This window comes from Bubalus bubalis, chromosome 8 (assembly GCF_019923935.1).
Source record: "Bubalus bubalis isolate 160015118507 breed Murrah chromosome 8, NDDB_SH_1, whole genome shotgun sequence".
In the NCBI taxonomy this organism is placed as follows: Eukaryota; Metazoa; Chordata; class Mammalia; order Artiodactyla; family Bovidae; genus Bubalus; species Bubalus bubalis.
Window position 1 is genome coordinate 74613074 of NC_059164.1, and position 15569 is coordinate 74628642.

Here is a 15569-nt window from a genome sequence, read left to right on the forward strand (position 1 = left end):
GCGTAGAGGTGGGAGAGGGAGGGACGGGGTGAGGGAGCTGTGAGAACCAGCTTTCACTGGTTTCCTTGGCTGGGAGGAAGGAAGAGAGAAAGGGTCTTCTTTCTCTACCTACCAGGCTCTTCCGTGAATCTTAGGGAAAATCCCTCCTCACCCCTCCTGCCCTCTCCCTCCCCTTCTATCCCCTTCTCCACCCCAATCTCACTCATGTTCTATTTGTACTTTTCTCTGGGGCTGCAGTGGGAGCCAGGCTCTGTGATTCTGCAGTAGCAGCAGGGAAGGACTGTTTCCATGAGGATGTTCCTTAGTAAGAAAGGTGGGTTCACATCATTCATTCTCCCTATGTGAGTGTATCCTGAATGGCTTCAATCCTGTCTGACTCTTTATGACCCCATGGACTGTAGCCCACCAGACTTCTCTGTCCATGGGATTTTCCAGGCTAGAATACTGGAGTGGGTTGCCATGGCCTCCTCCAGGGGATCTTTCTGACTCAGGGATTGAACCTGCATCTCTTAAGTCTCCTGCACTGGCAGGCGGGTGCTTTACTACTCTCGCCACCTGGGAATCCCATTCTCCCCATGGCTGGGTTTAAATGTCCTGGTGTCTGTGCTGAGTGAAGGGCACCCTCCGATGAAGTGAGTGTGGTGGCACCAGCCCTGGAAACACTGTTTAAAGGAAAGGAAACAGCCTGTTTATTTCACCAGAGACCCATGGTCTAGGGAAGCCGTCACTGGCCTGCCTTCCTTCCAAGCTGGGAGATGTATGGAGCAGCAGGATTTCTCAAATCCCAGAGAGAGCCTCAGAAGCTCCACAGGCTCTCTCCACTGTCAAAGGAATAGGTTAAGTGTTTTAGACAGTAAGACATCCTCAGGGCTTCTCAGGTGGCTCAGCGGTAAAGAATCCACCTGCCAGTGCAGGAGATGCTGGTTCAATCCCTGTGTCTGGAAGATCCCCTGGAGAAGCAAATGGCAATCCACTCCAGTATTCTTGCCTGGGAAATCCCATGGACAGAGGAAGCTGGTGGGCTACAGTCCATGGGGTCATGAAAGAGTTGCACATGACTTAGCAACTAAACAACAACGGCAAGAGGCCCTCTGTCTTGGTTCCTAGCCCCTCACTCAACTCAAACCTCTGAACTAAAATTGTCTGATCCAAGCAGCACAGTCACTCAGCACCCACTCTGCTCCCATTGTCCAGTCCTGATTTTCAAATATTCCCCATGAGAAACACAACTAGAGGTCTTCCTCACCTGCAGGACCCTGGCGTCCCTGTTCCATTTTCACGACAAGCACCTTGCTTCTTGTGCAAGGATGCAAAACCAGGTCTGCTCCCAAACCAGCCCATTTCTCTCTCTTTTGTCATTGCTTTCCTTCTGCTCAGCTACTGTCACATTATGTACATTTTCCTTGTCTTCTTGGTCTCTGGCGTGTCTCTGTTTTGTTTTGTGCTGTTGAAATGCTTTCCTTCCCTGGATGAACACTTCCTCAGGGCAGGGGTGCCTCTGCCTTTGAGAATCCCAACTGCAGTAGCTCTGGTTTGGCCTGGGCTTCCCTGGATGGGAGGGGACCACTGGCTCTGCCTCTCTTGTGGTCCCTATCAGTAGTCAGTGAACCTTCAGTTCAGTTCAGTTGCTCAGTCGTGTCCAACTCTTTGCGACCCCATGGACCACAGTATGCCAGGCCTTCCTGTCCATCACCAACTCCTGGAGTTCACTCAAACTCATGTCCATTGAGTCGGTGATGCCATCCAACCATCTCATTCTCTGTCGTCCCCTTCTTCTCCCACCATTAATCTTTCCCAGCATCAGGGTCTTTTCAAATGAGTCAGCGCTTCGCATCAAGTGGCCAAAGTATTGGAGTTTCAGCTTCAACATCAGTCCTTCCAAAGAACACCCAGGTCTGATCTCCTTTAGAATGGACTGGTTGGATCTCCTTGCAGTCCAAGGGACTCTCAAGAGTCTTCTCCAGCACCACAGTTCAAAAGCATCAATTCTTTGGCACTCAGCTTTCTTTATAGTCCAACTCTCATATCCATACAAGACTACTGGAAAAGCCATAGCCTAAATCGTCAGTGACCCTAAATCAGCAAAAAAGCACAGACCTCTCACCCACAGAAAAAGCCCATGGGGAGAAGTTGAGCAGGAACAGGGAATGAGAGAGAAAGCTGTTTCTGCTTTGCCCTCCCCACTCCCTGTGTTTATGAGGGGCACTTGCTCGGGTCTAGATGAACGCTGGACAAGAGTCCAGCTGACATGCAGGCCTAGACTGCATCCTCACAGAGTCCAGGCTGCCCTGATGCTGCTGTGTGTGGTCCTGCAATCCAGAACCTGGAAGTCTGCACAGTGGTCCCATGGAGTGGGCTTCAGAGATTGGGCTACCCTGAGGGAAAGCTGCTTCCTTGGGGATCCTCAGACTTCACACGTAAAGTGGGCAGAATCATGCATATTTTACAAAGGCATGTGTGGATCAGAGCAGTGCATCTGAGTCTGCAACATAGAAACACACATCAAAACATCATACAACTTCCCTCCTTAAATTTGTGCAGCACCATCGGATGAAGCTCATCATCCACCATCAGACTGACTGGGAGGTGCTCTAGAGGGTGGGGCTTCCACCTGTGCACTTACAATGAAACAGAAATCATAGGAAATACAGGGGTCCACAAATTTTGATTTGAGGTATATCTGATTTGAGCCTTCCCCAGTGGTGCTAGTGCTAAAAAATCCACCTGCCAATGCAGGAGACATAAGAGATGTGGGTTTGATCCCTGGGTTAGGAAGATCCCCTGGAGGAGGGCATGGTAACCCACTCCAGTATTCTTGCCTGGAGAATCCCATGGACAGAGGAGACTGGCGGACTACAGTCCATAAAGTCTCAAAGAGTTAGACACGCCTGAAGTGACTTAGTGCACACACACACACACACACACAACTAAAATTACACATCTCAATTGTGTGGTACTTGGCTGAGTAGGTTTTCATGTGTAAACTTAAATGTGGTCCCAATTATTCCTGTTGAAAGCAGAAGACAGATGCAAAGGCACTGGGTTCTGGATCAAGTTAAGATGAGGTCATTCAGTTCAGTTTAGTCAGTTCAGTCGCTCAGTCATGTCCGACTCTTTGTGACCCCATGAATCGCAGCACGCCAGGCCTCCCTGTCCATCACCAACTCCCGGAGTTCACTCAGACTCATGTCCATCGAGTCAGTGATGCCATCCAGCAATCTCATCCTCTGTCATCCCCTTCTCCTCCTGCCCAAAATCCCTCCCAGCATCAGAGTCTTTTCCAATGAGTCAACTCTTCCCATGAGGTGGCCAAAGTACTGGAGTTTCAGCTTTAGCATCATTGCTTCCAAAGAAATCCCAGGGCTGATCTCCTTCAGAATGGACTGGTTGGATCTCCTTGCAGTCCAAGGGACTCTCAAGAGTTTTCTCCAACACCACAGTGCAAAAGCATCAATTCTTTGGCGCTCAGCCTTCTTCACAGTCCAACTCTCACATCCATACATGACCACAGGAAAAACCATAGCCTTGACTAGACGAACCTTTGTTGGCAAAGTAATGTCTCTGCTTTTCAATATGCTATCTAGGTTGGTCACGTCACGCAAGTGTATGTTCCTCGGTTCTTTGTCTCATCACAACAAAAATTTGGAGCGACAGATATTAAAGCCCTCGGCGCGTCACAGCTCTCAGGTCTTGGACAAACCGTGTTATAGCTCTTAGGCAAATCAGTGTTACAGCTCTATTTTATTTAGAAGATAGCAGGAGAATCCATCCTCAAAGCACAGGGCATGCCAACCCAAAGACTCAAAGAGAAGAGAGTGGAGGAGCGCACGGGGGAGGGAGAGAGAGAGAGTGAGAGAGGGAGAGAGAGAGAAAGAACGCACGTACATGGGAGAGAAAAAGAGAGAAAAAGCACTTTGGCTCCTCCTTTTATATGTTCTTCCTCCACCCGGGCCTGCCCTATTCATATTGGACTTAGCCAGGAGTGCTGTTTGTTTTACCTGAAGTCTTCACTCTGGTCCTCGGACCTTCCTTTGACCTTCCTTTGTTCTATTTTCACAGGCTTTTCCCTTTCTTGTCTTTTAGCCACCTCCATTTTGGACTCCTTTTGCCTTTTCTCAGAGAAGGCAATGGCACCCCACTCCAGTACTCTTGCTTGGAAAATCCTATGAGCAGAGGAGCCTGGTAGGCTGCAGTCCATGGGGTCGCTAAGAGTCGGACACGACTGAATGACTTCACTTTCCCTTTTCACTTTCATGCATTGGAGAAGGAAATGGCAACCCACTCCAGTGTTCTTGCCTGGAGAATCCCAGGGATGGGGGAGCCTGGTGGGCTGCCATCTATGGGGTTGCACAGAGTCGGACACGACTGAAGTGACTTAGCAGTAGCAGCAGCAGTTTCCTTATTCTACCTACCTAACATTCCCCCCTCAAGAGATGGGAGGCCCAATTCTTTGGGAATAGGGGCATCGAGGTCTTTCTGGCTACTTCCTGCTGAACTGGGATGGCAAGGGGTATTGGGTCTCCCCCTCTTTCTAGTCTGAAGACTCAGAGTCCTTATAGCAGTGTCCATCTAAGGGTGTGTGATATTTTCCATGGTCAGCTGTAGTTTTATATCTTTGCTGAACTGGCACTGCATGTTGTCGCTTGTTGACCTGGGCAGAGACAAATACATGGAATAATCACGAGCATCATCAATATAGCATAACAAGGACTAGTAGGGGCATTAGTCAATTTTAAATTCACACGGCCAGGATGGCTCGCTCAAGTCCCTCCTTGTTCAGGGATCAGAAGATCTATCTCCTGTCTGTTTTGGAGTACAGGCTCTGTCAAGCTGTGTTAGCTCTTTAGAGTTATCCTGAGAATGGCATTCATTTGCAGTTCTGAACAGGTATCTGAGATCTCCCAGGGGCTCACAGATGTACTGAGTGACCTCTTCTGTTTTCTCCCACGGCTTGACTTGTGAGTAGTGAATCCAGGAGTCATGTCCTGGTACCTTGACTGCTGTGCATACACTCGCGTGACGGTCATAAGTTTTCTTCCAAGGAGTAAGTGTCTTTTAATTTCATGGCTGCAGTCACCATCTGCAGTGATTTTGGAGCCCCAGAAAATAAAGTCGGACACTGTTCCCACTGTTTCCCCATCTATTTCCCATGAAGTGATGGGACCGGATGCCATGATCTTCGTTTTCTGAATGTTGAGCTTTAAGCCAACTTTTTCACTCTCCACTTTCACTTTCATCAAGAGGCTTTTGAGGTCCTCTTCACTTTCTGCCATAAGGGTGGTGTCATCTGCATATCTGAGGTTATTGATATTGAGGTCATTAGGGTGGGTCATTAATCCAATGTGACTGACTGTGTCCTTATAAAAAGGAAATGATAAAGGGACACAGGGAGAACTTGGCCTTCTGAAAGCCAAGGAGAGAAGCTTGGAACTGATCCTTCCCTGGTGTTTGAGGAAGTGTGACTCTGCCTGATTTCAGACTTCTAGTCTCTGAAACAGTGAGATAGTATATGTCTCCTGTTTAAGCCACCCAGTCTGTGGTCTTTTGTTATGGCAGCTCCAGCAGATGAATGTGCTGTGTTTTCCTGAATGACCTTGACTGTGAGTTCTCAGTGTACGAGGGATTTGACTACATAAGATATAATCACAGCTTGAGGAGGTAAGTGCTGGAAAGATACCTCCTGTGAAGGAGATTTTGATACAGGGCAGAGGGGCTCTTGGAAGTGATAGGAAGACTTCAAACCTTCCTATCTCTCTTGCCCATCCTTGAGTGACGTTCTCAAGGATGACTAAGAGAGAGCTGGAATATAGAATGTGATCAAAGGAAAAGCATCCCCTTGGCCTGGTGACATGGGTTGATGCCACTAGTGTGCTGTTATGGGATGTGAGATCCCCAGGTTACTAAGTGTTCCTTTACAGGAGAACTTTAAACAGCTACACAAATCCAGTTTTATTGCATCACAGTTTTATTTTAAGCAGTCTGCTTGGCCACTTAAGTAGTCTCATTTTTTTTTCTCCCAAGTACAAAGAACTTAGATATAGGCTTTATTATGGCTAAGTTTGCATGCATATTTGTATTTGTGTTTTAGAATAAATTAGTTCAGTGTAACCTTAAATGTCACAATACATTTAACTTAGTTTTTACTGCTGAGGCCATCTCTCTTCAAGGGGAGAGACCAGAAGAGGCATGTTCAGGAGAGTCACCAACTACTAAGGGTCTGTGTCTGTGGCAAGTCCACACCATCCCCTGCCACCAGGGAGAGGCAAATGGACACGAGAGTGCCTTGTAAAGGCAGGTAGTGTAACTGTCCATCATTGGCACTGAAAACTGTCCATATGACTAGAGTGAAACAAAGTCCTTTGGGTTTTTAGCTGTGAGAGATGGAAAGTTCTGGCAGAGTGGAAGAGTCAGATGAAAGAGTCAGGCAGAAGGAAAGCACGTTTCTGCACTGCCCTAATTCTAGAAGACCCACCTATTCAGAGAGAAAAATACCCTGCGAGGCCAATCACTGACATGACGTCTGTTATCTCGGATACTGGACACAGGCTAACCTGCTCTGTTAGAGTGGGGGCCACTCCCGCGGCCACAGCAGCCACCAACAGCTGCTTGGCTGGATTTCATGGTTCTGCTGCAGTGGCTCTAAATAAGTGGATTATTTACTGAAACACCACCAAGGCAGGTCCCTCTTGTCTGGTTAGGACTCCACACCTGAGCCATGCTAGTCAGTGCTGCAAAGCATTTCTACTGGGAGACAGACGTGGGCAGCTTTTGGTGTCACGCACATGGAACCATGGTTGATGCATGCAAACTGGGATAAAGACCATGGCCTCGGGCATGTGTTGCTACATTCAATTTGTTTCTGACAAGTACTTACAACTTTTGATTGTCAGAGACAAACACTTGCATTTCAGACTCTACCGTGGGGACTTGGCATAGAATGTATATTTACATTGTTCATCTAGAAAATAATATTCCTTTCCTTATTTATAATAAAGTTTAAAGTTGGGGAAAACTTTTAGACAATTTACCTTCACAAGATTCAGTTCAGTTCAGTCGCTCAGTTGTGTCTCACTCTTTGCAACCCCATGAATCGCAGCACACCAGGCCTCCCTGTCCATCACCAACTCCCGGAGTTCACTCAGACTCATGTCCATCGAGTCAGTGATGCCATCCAGCCATCTCATCCTCTGTCGTCCCCTTCTCCTCCTACCCCAATACCTCCCAGCATCAGAGTCTTTTCCAATGAGTCAACTCTTCACCTGAGGTGGCCAAATTACGGAGTTTCAGCTTTAGCATCATTGCTTCCAAAGAAATCCCAGGGCTGATCTCCTTCAGAATGGACTGGTTGGATCTCCTTGCAGTCCAAGGGACTCTCAAGAGTTTTCTCCAACACCACAGTTCAAAAGCATCAATTCTTCGGCACTCAGCCTTCTTCACAGTCCAACTCTCACATCCATACATGACCACAGGAAAAACCATAGCCTTGACTAGACGAAACTTTGTTGGCAAAGTAATGTCTCTGCTTTTGAATATGCTGTCTAGATTGGTCATAACTTTCCTTCCAAGGAGTAAGCGTCTTTTAATTTCATGGCTGCAGTCACCATCTGCAGTGATTTTGGAGCCCAGAAAAATAAAGTCTGACACTGTTTCCACTGTTTCCCCATCTATTTCCCATGAAGTGATGGGACAGGATGATTAGAAGAGCAAAATAAAACCCTACCTTTTTACTTGTCACATGTTAATCTTTTTTATAGACAGCATCTTCAGATACAATTTACATACCATTCACCCATTTAAAGCATATAGTTTGAAGGTTTTTAGTGTATTCACAAAGTAGTACATCCATGGAGATCAATTTTGCAACATTTTGGTCACTCCAAAAAGAAGCCTGTACCCCTTAGCTGTTCTTCCACTTTTATCCCAATATTGCACCTCCCAGCAACTCCATCCCCACCCTCCACCTCTGACTCACTGATCCTCAGCCTTTGGCAACCACTCATTTATATTCTGTCTTTACTGCCAACTCTGCATATTTTATGTAAATGGAATTGTACTGTATACGTTGTCTGTGACTGGTTTCTTTCACTTGGTATGTTTTCAAGGTCCAACCATGTAATAGCCTATGTCAGAAATGTGTTTCTTTTTATGGTCAAGTAATATTCTATTTTATGGATATATCACTTTTTGTCCTTCTGTTCATGCTTTAATGAACATTTGAGTTGTTCCCACTTTTTGCCTGTTCTGAATAATGATGCTATAATATTCATATACAAATTTTGGGGTGGACACGTTTTCATTTCTCTTGGATCTATATACCAAGGAGCAGAAATGCTTGTTCACGTGATATCTCTATGCTTAACCTTTTGAGGAACTTCTGGACTGTTCTCCAAAGTGACTCTACCAGTTTACATTCCCACCAGCAGTGTATGAGGGTTCTACTTGCTCTACATTCTTGCCAACCTGACACTGACTTTTTGATGCTGGCCGTCTTGGAGAATGCAAAGTAGCATCTTTTGTGTTTTTAATTTTCATCTTCTCAATGGCTAACATTTTTTAACATCTTATCATGTACTTATTGGTCATATACATATCTTCTTTGGAGAAATTCTATTCAGATCCTTTGCCAACTTTAAAATTTGGATTGTCCTTTTATTCTCATCATAATCTTTGCAGTATTTTTTGAAATGTTTCCTGTGTTATTTTCATGGAAGATTTATGGATCTTTCTTCTTTCCCAGAAGTCATGAGAATGGCTGAAATATTAGGCAAGCACTCTCTCTCTCACACACACAAAACATATAAAATTTAATTACTAGAATGTGACTTTTAACACATATATCAAATATTGAGTCAGCTGTTCTATGGGCTACTGTTTTCTAGGCCATGTCATCATTCACTTTCCTCACACGTAGCTATCTGAGTTATGTGTTGGTGAGATAATAAATTAGTACAGAATCACTGAAGAGCGATTGGACAGTATTAATCTAAATTAATGGGCTTCCTTGGTGGCTCAGCGATAAAAAATCTACCTGCCAATGCAGGAGACAGGTTTGATCCCTGGTCTGGGAAGATCCCCTGGAGAAGGAAATGACAACCCATTCCAGTATTCTTGCCTGGGAAATCCCATGAACAGAGGAGCCTGGTGGGCTACAAGTCCATGGCATTGCAAAGAGTCAGAAACAACGTAGCAACTGAACAACAACAATCTAAATATATATATTTTTTATTTCTTTATTTAAAATCTTCCTACAGATATCAGTTCAGTTTGGTCGCTCAGTCATGTCCGACTCTTTGCGACCCCATGAATTGCAGCACGCCAGGCCTCCCTGACCATCATATGTGCAAGTACTTATTTGCAAAAATGTTGACCACATTTTGGAAATAGCAGAAGAGTGGAGAAAACTTAGAGTTTCATAGCTAGCAGAGAAGGTAAATAATTTATGGATCATCCCTATACTATGAACTATTGAAAAGAAAAGAAAATAAGGATAAAAAGAAATAGTGTAGTCTCCAAACATATTAATTTAAAAATAACACAAGGTACAGAACAGTGGATAACAGAAAAAGATCTGTGTAAAATGGAGCTACATATACATGTTGTTACGTAGCTAAGTGGTGTCCAACTCTTTGCAACCCCATGGACTGTAGCCCACCAGGCATCTCTGTCCATGGGATTTCCCAGGCAAGAATACTGGAGCGGGTTGCCATTTCCTTCTTCAGGGGATCTTCCCCACCCAGGGATAGAACCTGTGTATCCTGAATTGGCAGATGAATTCTTTACCACTGACCCACCAGGGAAGCCCACCTGTACATATACCTGCCTGTGTATGTACAAAATATTTCTGAAAGCATACACCCCTGTCTGTTACCAAGAGGATGTTCATAGACACTGGAGGGAAATGGGTGTATTATTCACTATATATCCATTTGATTATTGCATTTTATTGCAGCATGTATTATTTAAGTAAAATATTTTTAACATACATTTAAATAGTCAGGATACTTTTCAAGTTTTGAGACTGTTGTAGAATTCTAACAGATTAAATTTGGTTTCCTTTACCAAACTTAGCAATTATCTGCAGAACCAGTCTTGTCCCATCTCTGCTTCAACTTCTCCCACCCCCACTGCATTTATTGTACAATGAATTCCCAGTCCTCATCTCATTTTATCTATTTTCAATTTTTTTTTTTTTTTTTTTTGCTGTGATGCTTGGCTTGTGGGGCTTCCCTGGTGGCTCAGCTGGTAAAGAATCCGCGTGCAATGCGGGAGATCTGGTTCAATCCCTGGGTTGGGAAGATCCCCTGGAGAAGGGAATGGCTACCCACTCCAGTATTCTGGCCTGGAGAATTCCATGGACTATATAGTCCATGGGGTCGCAAATATTTGGACACGACTGAGCAACTTTCACTTCACTTTGGCTTGTGAGATCTTAGTTCCTTGACCAGGGATTGAACCCAGCCCTCAGGAGTGAGAGTACAGAGTCATAATTCCCTGGACTGCCAGGGAATTCTCCCCATTTTCAATCTTATCTAACAGATAAGAGTCTTTTTAAACAGAATAAATGATGCTTTAACTAATACTTACACTAATTATTAGCAGTTTCCACCATTAACACGTGTCTGCCAAGGTTTAAATCTTCCCAGATGTCTCATCAATGTTCTATCTAGTGGGCTTGTAAGGTCCAAACTTTGTGCTGACTCATGTTTCTCTCATCATTCTAATTTTCCTGTTCACCTTCCTTTAGGTATAAAAACCAGTTTGGAAAATAAAGTGCGGGCGCCACCTGCCGGGGTCCAGCCCCGGCTGATCCAGGGTATTTGAAGCGGGGACGGCATCGGCGAGGGTAAGGATACAATAGCTTCAATTAGATATTAATTAAAGATATAAAGAGTAATAGAATGAGGATAGCTCAGTAGGAAAATTCAGTGGAGAAAAGAGGCTGAGTAGCTTGGTTTACGCGGGAGACCAATAAAACTTCAAGACAAGAAGTTTGCACCACTTGCGTAGGCCGCAGGCGTCCTTCCATTCTCCCGAAGGAGAGGAGACACTGAGGCCTCCCCGGTCGGATCTTAGAAGCCCAGGCATAATTAACAAGCATGGTGGGTTCCGCGCTCCAGATGGAGACTCAGCCAGAATTTGAGAGACAGAGCGACATGGGGAGACCAAGTTTCAGTGAACAAGGCCCGCACTTTATTTTCCAAAGTAGTTTTTATACCTAAAGTTGTGCATAGAGGATAATGGGGGAAGGGGTGGAGTCATGCAAGGACAGCAGTTCCTGGTCCTAATCGAAGCCAGGCTTTTCAAACTTATCATATGCAAAAGTTCAGGTGAATTACATCATCTTCTGGCCAGGAGGCCTGTTAACATTTTAAGAAACTTATCTTTCTCTAAAGGTGATTATTCCAAAGTCAGGCACCAGCCTCCAAAAAAGCATTGGACAAAGCTGCATTTTACATTTCTATACACCCATTATATCAATCAATACACTGCCAAGGACACAGTAGGTAAGGAGTATGGAGACTTAGCAGCAAACATTGGCTCAATAAGTGGAAAACCCTTCACCAATACAATTTCTAATCAATCTTTTAACTACTCAAAAGAATCTGTGTTTAGACAGTTTAGAACATCTCCTGCCTCTTACAGTTGGGAGGCTCTGAACAATCACATGTGGCCAGAAAAACCTATTCAGGCAGGCTAGAGGATTTCCAAAGAAGTTTGTAGGTTAAACACTGTCACACCCAGGAATTATTAACTGGAGCTGTAAGCTAACTCTTTTTTCAGAGAGAGGTAGTGGGGGACAGCCCCCATAAAGTCAGAGGTGTAGGTGAAAGCAAAAAGCAGAAAGTAGGCAGACTCTGGTTTGGGGGGTAGATGCTCGAGAATTTCCAGGGGGACTCCTGAGACTCGATCCCGCCTTTGCGTATGCTGAGCCTCCTTCCTCATGACCTTTGTCATGGGCGGAGTTCCTCACGCTGGCTCCCGGCAGTGATAGAATTCCAGTTGAGCTATTCCAGATCCTGAAAGATGATGCTGTGGAAAGTGCTGCACTCAATATGCAATATGCCGGCTCCCGGCACCTTCCCTCTCATCTTTTTTTTTTTTTCCCTTGCAGTTTATTTGTTGAAGAAACTGGAACATTTGTCTTGTGGTTTCCCAATTATTGGACATCACTGCCTTCATCCTTGTGTTCAAGTTGGCCATACTCCTGCTTCCTGTCTGTTTCCACCTGACCTGATCTGTTCAGGTCAGTTTCCTCTGCTGGAAGGAATCCTTGCTGACTGTGTCACTGTGTTCTCCCCCAAAGCCATGGGGAGGAGTGGAATCGCCTCCCTAACATTGAGTGTGGCCAGAAGTACAGTTGAGGTCACCTGATCTACGCCTTATAAAATGACCCACCAGCTGTTTACCTAAGGGTTTGAAGAGCCACTAGTTATTATTGTCATAGCTATCTCACTAGGAATTTCAAGGCAGTTATAGTCTATTCTATTCTTTCTGTATGTTTTGGCTTAAATATTTCAACTGAGATACCATTCTTAAGACAGCAAGATTAAAAAAAAAAGAAAAAAGCAAGCTGAATGTGTTTTTCCTTATTCAAAACAGTTTTCACAAGTCGTAGGAGGATGAGGAAACACAGGAAACTTGTGTATTTTGGCATAATTGTTGTGGGGGCTGAGCCCCTGCAGGCTGTAATCCACTGTGATGTTAATGAAGACCTGTTGTGTGCCCCTGGCATGTCATATCAGACAAAACCCTGGCAACTGGGGATAAGAAAGAGATCACTTTAGCTCTGCCTGATGCCATCAAATGGAAAAGGGAAGGAGCCCCCCAGTGTTAGGATGAAGAATGGAGAGCCAAAATTTGCCCAACTCCAACAGAGCTCTGTCATCTAGTCCCTGGTTTTTCAAAAGCATATGCTTATGAACTCACAGGATAACTTAACTGGGCTTGGAGAGAAATGCCTGATATCCCGATGTTTAAAGAAATGTGTCTGCTTATGTTGCATTTAAGAGTTTCAGTCCGCAAATTCTGGTGTGTAATGAATGTGACATTATATATTCATCCTTGAACACCATTTCTTTTTTGAGTCCTTCAATTTCTGGAATTTAATGCTTGACAACACAGGGTCTCCTCACCCTTGCCTTTGTTTCCCAGAGGATGTCCTGGGCTTAAGGACTGAGGATTTTCGTAGTGGTTTTCTGGGCTGGTAGCCACGGAAGGATTCTTAATTCTGCCTCTTCTTTGATTGTGGACACACATTGTCACGACTGTGTTCTTTAAAGTTCATGACCCTTCTCCCATTTCTAGTTCTGAACTTCTGAATCTGGCTGAACTTCCTTATATTTCTATGTTATTTGGGGGGCAGACAGGAAACCGTTTACATTTCTGTGACAATTGGTGGCTAGAAGTGGTCCCAGACTATTCTAGGCTGCTACTCCCTTGAGAGGCTGGAAGTGGGACAGGGAGGGTGGGATTGTCAAGGTTCTGCCCTCAGGTTCCCCAGACTTTTCCAGCTTGTTCTTGTCTCCTCCTTGTCCTGCCTTGATGTGGAATCAGACTCAGCCCCCACATCAATTATGCCAAAATATTCAAGCTTCCTGTGCTTCCTCATCTCTTTCTTCCTCCTACAACATGGAGAATATTTTTCCCATTCTGGAGGGCAGGGAGAGTCATCCCATATTTGTTGATTTTGAGTACTGTCCCTTTTGAGTTTTGTGCTCTTCTATAAAAGCACTTCTTGGACACAAAAAATGTATCATCCTCTAACTCAAATGTCAAAAGGGGAGCAGAAGGAAACATCAGGAATAAAATATGCTTCAGTGAATATAGCAAAACAGGACCCCAGCATATTTGTTGTACAGGTTGCTACACCTCGAAAGAGGGGCTGCTGTTCTGCTCTACAGATGATTAGAACGTCCAGATGCCCTGTGGTCATTCAGTTCCTGCAAATAAGAAGCCTGGAAGTCCAGAGCAGGGAGCCATGGGCAAAACAATTTCGGTCACAAGGATTTTTTTTTTAATTAATTAATTTTAAATGGAGGACAATCACTTCACAACACTGTGGTGGCCCCTGCCACACAATTACATGGACCAGCCATGGGCACACACGTGCCCCCCTGTCCTGAACCCCCCTTCCCCCTCCCTCCTCACCCCATCCCTCTGAGTTGTCCCAGAGCACCGGCTTTGAGTGCCCTGCTTCATGAATCAGACTCGAACTTGCAAGGATGTTTTTAAATTTCCTTTCATCATTCATTTTTTCTGTTGTTGAGATGCGTGTGGAAAGCTGTTACTTGTAGGGAGCAGCAGAAAGGCCAGAAGTATTTAAACATCCACAAAAAAGACGTGGTGAAAGTTTGGACCAAGGAGAAAGGGCGCCTTCCAGGTTGAGAAGTAGAAGGAACTAGTGACAGACAGAACCACGGTTCACCTAAGAATGGATTCCATTCCCTTGGGTCCATGGGGCCCCAGGGGCTCTGCCAGGCCCTTCACTTAACAGCTACAGAACTAAACACATTGGATTTTTACTGTGTGCCAGCACGCGGCTGAATTCTTCACAGGGGTTAATCTATTTATTCTTCACAACCTGAGAGAAGTGACACAAACAGTCAAACATCACGGAGCAGGGAGGAGCTGGCTTCAGCCCAGGTCTGCCTGACTCCTGGGCCCACGTTCCTCACTCTCCAGCGAGTGGCATTGCTCATTATTGTTGGCAGATGCAGATGGGTTGCCTGTGCGGCACCAGGCTCTGGAGGACGCCAGCTCCCATGGAGTGTCTGTGTGCTTGGATGTGGGGAGAGGTTCTTCACGTCACTTCAGGGAGCATGTCTGGGATTTCAAACAGCAGGGATGATAGGTGGAACCAAGACAGGGACTGGGTAAAACATAAACATTTGTCCTATACCAGAGAGCAAATTTGACTGCTATTTACACTTTGACCTCAAGAATTTAATTATTTTTCTTTTTTTTCTTTTATTTCTTTTGATTTTTTTCTTTTTCCCATGTATGAATTTTACTTTTAATTAACCTTTTACAAAGACTGAGTAAGGACTTCTCAATTCCTGAAGGAAAAATTCTTTCCATCCTTGACATAATTTCCGTGGCTGTCAGTCTTTTTAAACATTTTTATTTATTTTAAAAATTATTTTTTGGGCAGCACCACCCAAAAAACTAAGATGTGGGATCTTAGTTCTTTGACCAGGGATGGAACCCATGCCCCTTGCATTGGAAGTGTCGAGTCTTAACCAATGGACCTTCAGAAGTCCCAGATGTCAGTCTTCCAACAACTGTATCTCCCTCCTGCTTACAATGGGTGTGTTATATGAGAGGTCAAGATCACAGGGCTCCTAGAATTTAATTACTACCCTAATGAAGATTTCAAAGTGCTTTTTATGGCTGCCATGTAGTTCCTGTACCCAAATACCACGTGCATTTGTTACTAGATGTACACATATAAAAGATGGCACCCAGGGGCAGCGAAATTGATGTCACACTATTATTTCAAATTTATGTTTTCACAACTTCATTATTACACCTAAAGGTATTTCCCTCTCCTTCATATTCTCATGGCATCA

At 44.7% G+C, this 15569-nt stretch overlaps 1 long non-coding RNA gene across 1 annotated transcript; it reads left to right on the top strand.

Moving 5' to 3' along the window:
* The first annotated feature begins 5313 nt into the window (after positions 1-5313).
* LOC123334767 lies at positions 5314-14944 on the top strand. The gene is made up of 3 exons (XR_006552888.2): positions 5314-5658; positions 10745-10843; positions 12113-14944. It is a non-coding gene; the product is annotated as an uncharacterized LOC123334767 (long non-coding RNA).
* The last annotated feature ends 625 nt before the right edge of the window (positions 14945-15569 follow it).